Genomic DNA, 14,514 nt, shown 5'->3' on the forward strand with positions numbered 1-14,514 from the left:
TATATGAGATGAAANTTTTAAAATACAAGAAAGGAGAAGGATCTTTTTTTTCTGTTTTAGAATTTAATCCCCCAAAAAAAATTTTGTTTTTGATTTATTTTATTTGTTTAACGTAGAAGATCTATAAGTGGACTTTCATCTTTCCGACAGTAAGATAAATTTATAAGATCTTGGTTGATATAAAAGTTGGTTTTAATGCCAGATTGATATCCATAATGTTTACGTAAGAAAATCGATCAAATATATTTTATGTATTGCTTCCAAAATAAGATTATCCAGTTTCAAATGAAATGAGGAAGGAGAAACTCTGTCTAAGACATTGTTTCGGCATTGTTTTCTACTGAAATTTCAACAGTTTCACCTGTTATACTTTAGGTATTATTTAGTATTAGAATTCTCACGTGTCTCTGTTAAAATTTCTGCAATTTAAGCACGAAATTTAATTATTTTTAGGGCCGAAGTTTTATAGTTTAAACATATTTTTTTAATATAAAATAGCCATTGTTTAACTAAATTTTAGTCTCATAACTCCTATTGTTTTAAACTGTGCTTCAAGTAAATGTCTCTGTTAAATTTCTATGGTTTATGACTGAGTTTTTGTCATGATTTAAATGTATTTTACTGTCTAAATTTTCATAGTTTAACTATATTTGTTTCAAAATTTTATATATATTTAAACACGAATTATGTGAAAGTTTCACTGTTTAAGTACAGTATCGTGGTACAGTACAATTCCTATAGTCTAAGAACGTTTTAGTATCAAAATTCTCACATTTCAAGGACATTTTAGTGTCAAAATTTCTATTAGGCATAGTTTTTTTCCAGATTTAACACAAAATACACAAATTTTAAACATACAATTTCCTATAAAATCTCCCAATTTCGAGCATATTCACCTCAAAAATGTCCACATTTCGAGCACTAATTCCTCTTGAAATTCTCCAAATTCCGAGCACGTTTCCCTTCAAAAATCCCCACAACTCAGGTATACTTAAACCAGAAGAATTTTAACTATAAACCTAATTAAAATTTCCCTTAAAATTGAAGAAGAACAACTAAAAAAAAGTATATAAAGTCGTAAGTTTAATAAAATCTAAAAGTCTTCAATCAATTTACTTAATCACATAGGAGAGACGGTAGGTCAGCGACAATTAATTATAGTCAAATTGAACATGTTCACCCCTTGTCTTCAGAAATCCAAGGTCTCCATTCCGCTAATGCTAAGTGCAATTAATGTAATTAAATTGATTAATTACTATAAAGATTCCTTGTGATGCGGAGAGTAAAGCTGTTCCACTACAACCTCCTTACAACGCTCAGGTTATTGTGCTACTTTAGTAATAAAACCCCCCCAAATACTACCATAAAAAGGTCACGTGATACACGTTCAATTGATTAATATTACCCGAATATAACGTGTAAAGGTACTATAAAATACATTTTTAATTTTCGTAAAAGCTCCGTCCTAAAAAATTCTTCCAAAAAAAAATAAATAAAAATCTATTTATATTTATTTATTTTCTTAGAAAATGATTTTAAAAAAAAATTACCAAAGCATTAAAATTTAATAAATTATCGAAGTGTAGTGACCTCTCTTATTTTTTAAATAGAAGGTTAATGTCAATAAATAAATAAATTTATATATAAACGTGTGGAACGTCTAAAAAACCAATTTATGGATTTTTTTACATGATTTTTTAAATGTTTTTTAAAGCTGAGAAATATTGTGTGTTATATCAAAGCTCAAACGATCGATGGAGCATTAGGTAAAATGAATGTTGTTCAACCCCGACTGTTAGTCTCCTGGTAAATTAATTACTACACCTATATAACACATGGAAGAGATTCTTGGATTTCTTTCCTCTCTGTAACGTCGAAATAAAATCAAAGAAAACCTGGAATATATTTTTTTAAATAAAGAAATTAAATATTATACCTTTATCGTAATTAATAAACAGTGTGAACAGAAAAATACATTAAAAAATAATAATAATTTATCAATAAAAAGGTACAGTATTAAATGATTTAATTACACATGTTTTTTTTATTGGAATTTGGAATTTTTTTTAAGAATTATCATGAAGTAATTTTCGGGAATAATTTAAAAAAAATAAATTTGAAAAAATACAGCAGAGTTGCGTAACTTTTCCGGCAAAAAAAAGAGGTTAAAATTGCGTGCGGCTCCATCTGTTACGAGATTTTATTAAAAATAACTTTTATATTATTAATTATTATCAAATGGCATAATGATTAATTTTGAGGGTAGGGATGTGTTTTATAAGAAATTGTAAATGATAATAACGAGTAAAATCATCATTAAGTTTGACCCCATGGGAGATACACGCGAGTCTCATTATTTCCCCATCCCCTGGACCTTTAATTACTAAAATTTAACAGCATAAATCCACCTAATATACAAACCTCCCTGCAAAATTTTAGAAATTTTCGACAAAAAGCTTAGGTATTATAAAGCTTCAAAGAGAGTGAACAAAATCGTTCCTTCCCCCACACTCTCGATACATAAATTAATTTTTATAAATTTAATAAATTTACAGCTTTATAAACTTTTCAATTGGCATAAATTTGCATAATAATGGAGTTTAAATATTTACATATAAAATAATTTTAAAAAAAATTGTAATATAGGCCTATATAATTAAATATTTTTAAATTAAAATCCTCTGTAACTTTCATTTATTGGGGGGATGTAATTTACTAAAGGAAGATTGTCGTGCCCGGTGACAAGAGGAAACACGTAATTACCTGTGAGTTTACTCGATCCGTTCAATACAATTCCAACTTTTGTGATTGAATCTTAACAAAGGAATGTATCATTGTAGAAAAGAAGTCGACACGAGACAATTTAATTTCAGCGGAAACGGGAGTCGAAGGAGAAAAGTAGACACTCCTTAATCCAACCCAGAAACGTGATGGTGGCTGAGTTCGTAGATAATTGTCGTGTTGTGTGTTGTCTTGTATTCTATACCCATTACATGGCCTTGTAGACAAGGCACGCCTGGTCGCACCATTTTCCTTTGTTAACAGTGTTACATCTACTGTAGGCCCTTTGAAGTTCTTTCCCTACAATCTATTCCCACTTTAGGAGTGATTGCTAGATTAAGAAAGAAAAAATTTCATTAAAAAAAAGGGTTTTCTTTGATGCACTATTCGCGTAGTTCGCGCGAACCCAATTAGATGGGTACGCGAAACTTCAGAAAAGGTAAAGGATTTTTTTATTTTTTGATCCGTTAACGCTTGCAAATTTTAGAAAGGTCTAAAAGCAACGCGTGTTACATGTTCTGAGTTACCAAATTTGTTTAGTTGAAGTGCAACGCTTACTCTTTGTTCGTAGTTGTACAGCCGTTGCTGCTCTTTGAGGTACTTCGGGAGCATCTAGATGTAGCGCGCTTCGTAATCGTTTTTAAAGCATCCAGTTTAAATTGTAAGAATGTTTGTTTAAGTAGAAAATATTTGCAAATTTTAATGAAAATCGGCGTTACGTATTAATTTCAATCAAATTAAAACGTCATGAACGCAAAACTAAAGCAGTATTATGAGCATTGTAAGATTATAAAGAAAACTTTACACACGTCAGCGATAAATAGGAAGTGCAGTGAGTTCAATTTCCGGACATGTGCAGTGTTTCCGGGTGATTCGATCAAGCATCGACTTAGTAGAGGAACTGCTATTGCATTTGTCTCTCTCCATTTACAATAGGAAAAGATTACAGTCGCCTGATATTAGTTACGCCAAGTATCTGAAAGTGTAACAATACGTGCGACTTTTAAGCGGTAGAATACTGTAAAATTCTCTAAATTCTTCGAATTTAAATAATAAAATATATAAATTTTTAAATAAATTTAGTTTATTTTATAAAAATTTAACTGTTACGAGCACTTCTTAACACGCGTGAAGTGCTTCAAGTTTGTGCCATTCTTTTTCTTTTTTAAATATTTTTAGGTATAAAATATTAGGAATTTATGCATTTAGTGGTTAATTTATTGTGTTTACTTGCTAATTTGAGTTCAAAATTTACATAATTTAGTGTAATTATCTTCGAAAAAGGCAAAAATCATCATCCATCCTCATGGTAATATTGGTCCTCAACTAGAACTCGACGTTAATCTAATCAAGATCCTGCTACTTTAGTAATAAATATACAAAGGATTTTTTTTAGATATAAATCACTAATTTGCATAACAATATGCAATTTCTAAAAATAACAACAAGTAATTAGCACGTGTAACGTTGAGTTTCAATTGAAATTCCAATGCAACAAAGAACGGATGATGATCTTTGCCTCAATCATTTACGACAATTATTCGAAATTATCGCAAAAATAGCAATTTTTGACACAAATTAGCAACTGATCATCATAAATTACGCATCAAAATCATTTCGTAACCAAAATACTATATAAAGAGACACAGATGGAGCCTAAAGAACATCAAAGAAATCGAAATAATGAGCGAAATTTGAGATATTCCTGATTTTTTAGAAGATTCTAATTATATTTATCCTTCCACATTTCGAGAGTTTTATTAATTTCCAAGCGAAATTTTTGAAATTTTTAATAATAAACCACGAAGTTGAAGCGTACTTAAATGAGGAGAGAGGGGGGATGAAATTTAAGTGCATTAAAAACTGAAGCTAAGAGATAAGTGAAGCGTTTAGAAGGTAGGAAAATGTGTGAAACATCAAACAAGGCAGAAAATGCTGTGTAATGTCATAGAAGTTTAGGGGAAGTGCTCGATAAATACACCATAAATTTGTCTTTAATTATAGCAAAACTTGGCGATTTCTTGAAAGAAAAGCAGAAAAGAGATGAATTCTGTCCATTGATGAATACACTTGGGGGATTTTTACAAACTGACTTAGATTTTTACGTAATTGAAGTACTTCCCGCATGATTTGTTTTACTTGCTTTTAAATGAAGAAGTAAGAAAACTTTGATTTAATTTATCTAATCATTCACATACTTCCTGAGCCTTTTTTCTAATTTATTCAAGAAAATTTATATGCTTTTATTATTTATTTTTTCTAACTCCTCACTCACGTTTTTCGTATTTCAGAATGGAAGCCGCCATTTTGAATAAAAAAAACTTCAATTCAGTAATACAAAACTTGTAACCAAATGACTTTCTATTGTCGTCATTAATAGAACAAAACAATTATTAATAAGTAGAGCGTGACGGACCGATACGTGAATTACTTTTTAAACAACGCGAAGAAACTGTAATTTATTTTAAAAACGCAATAAGAATACACAAAAAAACAATTTTTAGCAAGTTATATTTCTTCCAAAAAGGTCATTTTATTATTATAAAATCACAATTGCGCGCAAAATTCAAAGGAACTTTTAGAGGCGAGTGGAAAAAATAGGTGTTTTTTTGGAATTTTTTTGATATTTTCCTGTTATCTTTAATGGGGATTGTCGTAAAGACTTTCTATTATTAACATTAAGTGGGAAAAAATGAGTTTTATAGAAATTTTTTAATCATTTTGATACGTTTTCTGAGACTTTAACAGTGATATACGTGATATAATTATACAGAATTTTCCATTATTATCATTAATGTAACGATATTCTCGATAAGTAGAGCGTGACGGATAGACAGATTAATTAATTAAAAAACACCCTTCCCTCCACACAAAATAACTGTAATTTATCAAAAAAAAACACAAGAAAGACACACACAAAAGACATAATTTTGCATAAGAACTTTAAGGGATTTTTTTTTAGAAATGGTTAGGGAAAAATTGGGTTTTTTAGAGAATTTTTTTAACGTAATTTCTTAGATATTGTCTAGTGATATCTTCAATAGGGATATTCGTGATATCGTTATGAAGGATTGATAGTTGACACGACAGAAACAAGACAGATTGCAATGTTGGTAAATATAAATCAGTAGATTAATCAACATCGTGTTAGAAGCTAGGATGGCTTACGTCAAAAAAGATAAAGCGTCCGTCTGTCTGTCATAATTTCTATATATCATCTTCTCGTTTATATAAACTGTTTTACTTAATAATTTATATATCGGTGTATACGCCATCGTCTTTTAATTAAAAAGTACATTAAACGAAACGTCCAAAAAATTATTTGTTTTTTTCTTTTTCTTTTCTTTTTTTTTATTCTTTTCATTCAAAAAAAAAAGTTTCGTTTTAAACTTGGCAAACGGGATGATTTTCACTTACGTCAACACGTTAAATTGTCCGTGTAATCTCGCGATAAACACACATTGTCTTCTATAAAATAATATTTATTTAGAATTTAATTCCTTTCTCTTTTATATTATTTTTTTTAAAAAGATTTTTATTAAAAGTATATTTATATATTTGGCACTAAATGTAATATTTATCTTCTCTAAAAAAAATTATTTTTTTTAATGTATTAAATAACTTTCTCCGGTTTGTATTTGTCGTTTTTCTTTTGTAAGTTAAACTCACTCGAATGAAATTTACTCAGTTCGTTCAATTATTTTTTTAGATAAAAGTGAATTTTTTTGGAATTATTACCATTCAAATTGGAAGAAATATTCTTTCTTGGGCTGCAATTCTTGGGCTGGTAAATTCCCACTGTATCTTTTCTACCTTAATCTCAAGAACGATGCTATATATATGAAATTCGAGAGCAAATATAGGGACAGAAAACCCCACTTTAACTATATAATAACTTACGGTTTAGACCGGTATTTACATTACTTTAATTCAAAAAGGAGTTAGATAGATTACCGGCACGACTCAGTTGTTATTGGGAAAAGTATGATTTACAGGGGCAAGCCACTACTAATTTGAGGTGGAAAGCATATGTTTTAAAATTAAATAAATTTAAAATATGATTAAAAATGGAATTCTGAAATTGTGACAATGTCACAATAAATAATCGATCGTTACTATAATAGTATTTATTATTATTATTATTATTAACGAAGGGCGCATTTGAATGATGATAATTCATCTCCATCTAAACAATTGCTACGCTAGCAGTTAGGTATATGAAAGTTGAGATTATACGAAAAGATTAGGGGCATGAGGTCCCGATTAACTAGAATTTCCGGTTTGTACCGGAAGTTACGTGATTTCAGTTCAAAAATCCCCATCCGGAATATAGATGACCGGCATGACTCTGTTGTTATCAGGGAAAGTACGATTTACAGGGGCAAGACACTACTAAAATCGAGAGCATATATTTGTATTATAATTCTTAGTGGCATTATTATTTAAATTATTATATATATATTTTTACTTCTTTAGCCAAAATGTTCTATAGTAGCAAATTTTTTAGACGAGAGAAGTGTTTTTTGAGAAATTCAATTCTTAACACCGTTAGTGGCATACAAATTAGCATAATCTCCGATGTTTCATTTGGTAACGCATGCTGTTACACTAACGATTTATATTAGATAAGAGGGAATTCTTCTTTTTTAGAAATTTTTAAGCCAAACTAATTAAAACATGAAGTTTTTAGATTAACAAAGATATAAATTTAGTTAATGTTGCTGGAATAGAAATTAAGGAACGAAATATGTCGATGATCGCCCTGTAAAAATATTATATCTCTGCTGCTACAGAAACAAACCAACATAAAAAAAGTTTTTCGATGAACTAAGATAGTTAATGACGTTTTTTTTTTTGAGGGGGTGAAAGCTATGATGTCAGTGATACATTACATTTACAAGCGTATTTAGTACGAGATGGAGTTACAGCTTTACTAGAAACGATGCACGTGCATGTTAAGCACCATTTTAACCTATACAACTGATTTTTCAACGTAATTTTCATCTTCCAACTCGGCGAAGACGAAGAGAAGTGATTACTTATCATGACTTAAAAATGCCTTTTTTAAAAAATTTTACCGGGAAAGGTACACGTCGTGTTTTACACCCTTCACCAGGGGTATTTTTCTTGCAGTTTCCGGTTCCGGAGACGTGAAAAATGTTTAATATTACTACCAATAAATGAGAGAAAATGAATTCTTCTGTCTTAAACCGCCTTTTATTTACGGTAGATTCGGACAGAAACACAGAAGTACTATTAAATTCTATAAGAAATTATGTTTGATCGTGATATTCCCGACTTTCTCAGCGAAGGTAATTATATTTTAAGGTTGGAAAGCGAGGAAGCATCCCGTTTGTGTTGTTGAAAAGGTGTCATACGATCTGTTCCTTTTTTGTTTCCAAACAAATGTCTTCTTAGTTTTAATAAGCTTTTAAATATAATCAAGCTTTTGATGTTCTGTGACAATAGTCAAGTCGCCTTTTGTGCTCTTTGATAGTGTTTTCTGATTAACAAAGAAGGCGAGACTTTTTTCCTTCCAAAGTTGTTCGTTTATTCTTTTGTATACGTCACTTTTCTGTGTTTTCCATTATTCTTTTGTATGCTTTACGCTTTTAGTATTGTGACGCTTTTCTATATTCCATATTTTTTTGATTATATACTACTGTTTATCTTGTTCGTTTAGCCAAAATATGCCAGATTTTTTCCAACATCGCACATTTACTCCTGTGTCTCGCTTCTATTTTCATTCCTTGTTCATTCTTTGTATGTGTATGTATCACTTTTCAACCTTGCTAGCTTGTTCTTCCGTTTTCTTCTCTCGTCACTTTTTTATTCCTCCACACGTGCATTACCTTTTCCATCTTTGTTTGTTTATTCCTCTTTTTAAAGTTGAAAATTAAAGAAAAACTTCATTTTTTTGTTTATTTCTTTACATATGCTTCACTTTTTCCAACATTTAACTCATTGTTTCCATATTTTTTCCGTTCCTTGTTTATTCTTTTATATATTCCTCACATTTTCCAACACTTCTCGTTTGTCTCCTTTTCTCATTTTTTTGTTTACTCCTTCATATTTATGCCTCACTTTCCAACATTATTCGTTTTTTCCTCCATTGTCTCCGTTTCCTGTTTTGTTTCTTCCCTTTATATCCTCATTTTTTCCATCATTATTCATTTATTTTTCCATTACTTCCATTTCTATGTTTTTCTTTATTCATTTATATTTGTCACTTTTTCCAAGATTGCACATTTATTCTTCCTCTTCCAATTATTTGTTCATTCCTTTAAATGTGTCATTTTTTCAACATTGTTCATTCATTTTTATTGCATTCTTTTCCAATTCTTCATATTTTATGCCTCCCTTTTTCCAACATTGGAGGCAATTCTTTACACATGCTTACGTGTTACAACATTGGAGGCAATTCCTTTACACTTGCCTCAATTGATCTTTGAGCTAATTCATAGAGATTTTTTGAAGAAAATGCTAGGATTGAGATTTCGTGCATCGAATGTTGTTGTTTTATGAGAAACCGGATTGGTACCGATGAGAATCTTCTTTTATTAAAGATGTTTTAAAGTATTACGTAAGAATACTGGAATTACCTGAGGTTAGGCTACTTAGACTTACTGGTCATCTATCAAACTCCATTTAGGAGAAAATTTTGGACTGATATCACGTGGCTTATATTCAAGACCGAAAGTTCTTATATAGTTAATCGGGGTGTTATGCCCCTAATCTTTCCATACCTCGTCTTTACTTTCATCTGTATAACTCCGTTGTTGAGATTTTCGAAGGACGGACGGACAGTCAGGAAGACATCGATGGGAATTTATAGGTAGGAGGCCCTAATTAACTATATAAAAACTTCCGATTTAGACTGGAAGTCACTTGATTTCAGCTCAAAAAATTTCTCTCGGCACGACTCTGTTGTTATCAGGAAAAGTATGATGTACAGAGGCACGATACTATTAAAATCGAGAGCATATATTTTAAATTAAATACGTTAAAAATATTATTAAGAATTGAAATTAAGAATTTTTTTAAAAAATTAATCATTTTATGAACAATTTAGAGTGTGAATTCTGTCACAAACGGTGTTCATCTTCGTTTTCTTTTATGATGGGAATGGAAGAGGAATGTAAACGTTGCAATTTGATGATGTCCAGCAAATAGAGGATGTTGAATCATGCTGTGTTGGATGCCTTAATCCTTGTCGATGCCTTGGGGATTTCCACTACTACCTGTGGGACTTCCTTATTAGGAACAATCTCCGAAAGTTGATGATATGACATCTTTCTTTTCCATTGAATACTTGTCAACATCAGTGCTTGCTCTTATTCATCTTTATGGTTCGTTATACACCCAAAAAATCACGGTTTTAATGATTTCTTTTGAAAAATAACAGGAATTTCGACAGTTGTCTGTCCTTAAATAAGATTTTTAAGCTACATTTGAAACATTTTTTGAACGAAAATTAGTTTTTCAATCAAGTTTCTTCTAAGAACATACACATTCAAGCACTTTTACTAGTAATTACACTTAAAAACGTCTAAAAAAACTCATTTTTTCAACTTTTAAACATTTTCCCATTTGTTTTCTCACTTTTCTACTTGTAAAAACTTTAAAAAAATACAATTTAAAGTTTTCTGCATCTAAAAACTTACAATTCCATTCTAAAAACAGCATAATTTCGACTCAAATCTAATAAAAAATTACATTTACATTCTAAAAACACAATTTAGATTCCCAGAAAAATGCCAAATAATAATAAAAAAGTACAATTAACATTTAATAAAATAGGTTTTGTTTTTTTAGAAGAAAGGAATCTAAAAAAATTACATTTGTAAGAAACAACAGGGGGGCGATGCATTTAAAAAGTAATTATTTTTCTATTAAGTAAGCGAGCGAATATTGATAATGTCCAGAGAAGTTATTTAGCATAATTTCACTTCACTTAATTGACAAAGTTACACACGTTTAACACTTAAAACACATTTAATAATTTCCTCATTACCTCACGTGACGTTAACAATATCGTGACGAAAATAATTTCCTCGGTATTTTTTTTTAGAATCCGTCGATAAAGCAATAAATTTATTGCTCTGGTTAACCAGATACAGATCGATAAATCTGAGTATTTTTGGATGATGTAGAGAGAAAGAGAGGAGCATAAGGAGTAAGTTTTTTGATCTTTTCTTTTTATATATTTAATTTGAATGGAAACGACTTTAAGAATTTATTAAAGGACACACTAAAAAGTGGAAATAATAGCAAAAAAATCCGCGAATATATTTGCAAAGAAACTGAAATAACTTTACCTAAACAACGAATTTTCTGTTTGGTAAGAGAAGATCAACGTCATAGCTGCACACTACTGTCAGCAATATTAGTGCTGAAACTATATAAGGGGACGAATGTCGAACGTTGCTATGGTTACAGTCGGTAGCGTAATATTTTGTGTCGCAGTAGATGTGGATTTTCAGCCACTTCTCCATGGTGATCCACGACACACTGCATTATAACACACACGTCTCTGATCAAATTGCTATCTAAGGTATTAGTTGTCTAGGCATAGATGCTAAAAGAATAAATTAACTGTCACCAGGATAGCGAGAACAAACACATATTCCCTGTTGCTTAGTTATTGTTTAGGAATGGAACTTTTCTCTTCATATTTCTACTTGGAGAATCGAAGAAATTTGCCAAAATTCCGGTTTAGTAATGGCTTTCTCTACGTGTCGACGAAGTGATGACAAAAACAAAAACAATTCACAATAATAAACGGGTGTGTGTTTATTTTTTTTGTTGTTGAGGTAAGATTGAAGATTGTTTCAACGATCAAGGTGTGTTTTTAGTGTTTTTAATGTGTATTAAGAGCTGAAGAAGTGTTTAATTTAAAAAATGACAAGAATATAAAACAATTTTTTCAAATACAGTTGTTCTTATTGTTGAGGTAAAGTTTAAAAAATGTTTTGTAAGATGATCCTATTGTTAAAGTAGTATTTTATGATGTTTTAATAGTAAAATTGCTTATTGAAAGTCGAAGAAATGTTTCAATTGTTCGTATTCTTCTAAAAATACTATGTAACAATATTCCTATTGTTAGAAGCATGTATGAAATACTCCTATTGTTTAAATTTATGTTTTTTGATACTTTAACAAGTAAAATAGTCTATAAGAAGCGTTGGAACTAGCGGTTATATTCTTCCATAAATGGCAAGAATATAGAACAATAAACAACAATAAACATTGCTTTCATTGTTAGAAATATGTACCACGTGTTCATAATAATAAATTAGTGACTTTTTAATGTTAATAATTAAATCCGTTGTTAAAATTCGATTACATTAAACAGTTTATTGTTGGAATAATTTAAGAAATGTCTCACTGAGCTACTCCTATTAATAAATAGTGTTTCTGAATAAACGAAGGTGTTAAAATTCTATTGTAAAGATGGAAAATGGTAATTAATATTATTCTTTGTCAGTGTGAAGAAAACAATGACCTTCGTCCTTTCTAGCCACGTGCCAGATTCTAATCCCTTTCATCAAGCTTTGGAAGGGGATGGAACGGTTAATAGTCGACAGCTCATTTCTGCAGACGGTGTCAAACTCCTGTTGATAGATATATAGCGTGGAGGGACATTCTCATAAAGCTTCTACCTAGTCTTAGAAGGGATTTTGTATGTGACGCACGTCGACCAAAGGCTTACAAAGCTCTCCTCTAGCCTATTGTTTAGTTAATGCCGAGTTTGTTTCCACAGTTAACCCGCTTTGGACATTTGCATAATGGGGGGATGGTCGAATTTCACTTTGTTCTTATCCCCTTCTGTCTTCCAGGTGTCATTTACTGTAGTCCACCAAGGTTGAGTTAATGGTTCTGAAATCTTTACTGAAGAGTCGCGTGATGTAAAGAAAAAGAAGTAAAGATGAACGTTGTTAAATTGAGTGAGTCCAAGTGTATAAAATGTGTATTTTTAAAGAATTAAACACGATTATTTTTATACATTTTTTAAAGGAAATTGATATTTTTAAAAATATCTTTCAAGTTTCTCTTCTTCTTGAGGGGATGATGGACTGACTTTTAAGTCCCTCTATCGCTTTTTTAAAATATATTTTAATGGAAACGGTATTTTGGTGAGGTTTTTTTATAATTTAAACACGCCAATGAGTCTGTACCAATATGTACTATTGTATACCGCTCATTAAACGGTATTATACATCGAAAAACAATACAAGATACGTGACACAACAGACAATACAAGAGAAAATGTAAACAATAAGTACGACACAATACAATACGCGTCAATACACATCATATGTAGCGATTAACACGTAACAATGAACAAAAATACATAATAATGGAAGAAAAACGTAAGAAATAATGCGTTACAAGAAGCGGAAACGTAACGAATAACACGTAACAATAAACAATATAATGTAATACGATACACAATTGCTTTTTACATACAATAAATAACAATACTTCTTACAAACACCCAACAATACATAACACTAAAGAAGAGAGTTACGAATAATCAACAATACACCAGCCTGCATTATTGCGCCCTCATTCTATGAAAAATGATGCAACAATACACTAATTAAAACAACTTTTCGACACTGAAATATTGTGTTTAAACTTCCATTTCATAATTGATTTTCATTATTTAATTTACAAATTTAGAACAATTGCTACGAACAGATTGAAAAGGACAGTCATAAAATTTATTAAATTATAAATATATTCTTTATTACAAAAGATATTCTTCCTCTTCTTTATCTTCATCCTCAACATCTATATCTATTTTTCTCTACAGAATTGATCAAACTCTGTCATATATTATTTTCGAGACGACTTCTTACAAGCTTCTTATACGAATTTATGACACGGTTTTTGACCATCTCCTGGCTTATATCTGGTCATAAATTTTAGAAAATCCCTATTTTTTATGTCCCCATCGTTAAAATCCACAAGAGGATACGCATGATGTAATTAATTGTCTCGATTCTCGAGCTGATCTTTGTCTTTACTCTTTGAAGTATTGGGTATTGTTGTAAAAAAAATATGCACGAAAAATGCACGAAAATACTCGCAAGTTTCTAAAAAACACAGGTGTTACGCTCTCTTGTTACGTGGTAAGCTTAAACAATGCATAACAATGGAAAGGTGATAAAGATAAATATGTAATAACAATAAAAATAAGACATAAAATAACGCGTGAAACACTGTAGACAACAATTAAAGTTACTCATTAAACAATACATCATACGGAATTACAAGTAAATAAAAAATCCCAAAGAGACTTTTTAGAAAAGTTATAATAATCCTTATGATTGACTAAATAAATTAGAAAAATAATGATGTATTTTGTTCCCGATAATTGGGAAAAATAATAGAAATATGTACACATAATGAGGCTAGAGTTACGATTACATAAACAACTATGGTTAATTTATCTTCTTTTCTAGAGAGAATAAAGAAGATAAACAGGGAAGAGAGCAAAGTGGAGTGTGTTTCACTCTTTTCCTATGTTCTAGATATAAAAATTAGGTCAAAATAAGGGGTATAAACCGCAGACTTGGTCTTTAGAAGAGATTTTGATGAGATGAGGTCTAATCGAAACGACACTCGTTTCTTGTAATACAGCATTTGTGTCACTTGATCACGTTGTAATGACAGCATCACTCTCGTCGTCAGCACTTTCTATAGTTAAATTGCTGAATCTCAATT

Source organism: Centruroides sculpturatus, unplaced genomic scaffold, assembly GCF_000671375.1.
Source record: "Centruroides sculpturatus isolate CEXI.00-Female unplaced genomic scaffold, Cexi_2.0 scaffold251, whole genome shotgun sequence".
NCBI lineage: Eukaryota > Metazoa > Arthropoda > Arachnida > Scorpiones > Buthidae > Centruroides > Centruroides sculpturatus.